The sequence below is a fragment of the Meleagris gallopavo genome, chromosome 4, assembly GCF_000146605.3.
Source record: "Meleagris gallopavo isolate NT-WF06-2002-E0010 breed Aviagen turkey brand Nicholas breeding stock chromosome 4, Turkey_5.1, whole genome shotgun sequence".
NCBI classification, from domain to species: domain Eukaryota; kingdom Metazoa; phylum Chordata; class Aves; order Galliformes; family Phasianidae; genus Meleagris; species Meleagris gallopavo.
In genome coordinates, this window is record NC_015014.2 from 64,498,713 (window position 1) to 64,499,591 (window position 879).

Here is an 879-nt window from a genome sequence, read left to right on the forward strand (position 1 = left end):
GGAAGGAGGAGAGCGCCCGAAAAACTGGACTGGAGCCGGCGGCGAGGCGAGAAGTTGTGGGAGCGGGGCTGCGGGCTGCGCTCGTTTCGTAGGAAATCGCTACATCGCTTCTTTCGTGCTGAAAATCGGGACGGCAGTACGGCCCCGCGGCTCCGCCGCTCCGCGATAGAAAGGTCGGAGAGCTCCCGTTACCCGCGCAGTCCCCGCGCAATGTCCGCGCAGAGCGGAGCCCCGCTTAAAGCCCGGCCTGGCCCCCCGCTCCTCCCTGCGCTGGGAATAATAATAAGAATAAAAAAAATGATATCAAAATATCGACGAAAAATCCCAAAGTCGCTGTTTTCTCTCCCGGAGCCGCGCTGAGGAGATTGATGCGCGGGCGCGCAGCCTCTCCGCACTTTGGTCCGTCCTGAGTTCACTCCGCAGTTTGGCTCTGCTTCGCCCGCCGGGACGCGGCGGAGTTTTGTTGAGGCGCGGAGGAGGGGGCAGCCCTCCCCTCCCGCACAAAGAGGGTTGAAAGTCTATTTTCCACTCCGCTGCGCCGAAATGCTCCGCGCGGCACCGCGGGGCCGTCAGTCCGTCCGTCCGTCCGTCCCCCTCATCTCCTCCCACCCCTCCTCCAAGCACAGCGCGGCCGCCCCTCGCCCTGCGCGCATCTCCCGCGCATCTCCCGCACAGACACAGCGCGGCGGCTGCGGGAGGAGGAAAGCGCACGGAACTGCGCGGAAACCGAAGGCTGAAAACGGAGCGAGCGCGTCCGACGGAGCGCTTTTCTCGTTTAGTTTTCTTTTTAATTATTCTTTTCATTTATTTAATTTTATTATTTTCCCTCCGTGGAGGTGGAAGAGGGGGGAAGAAAATTGATCTGGATTTTCAGTGGGG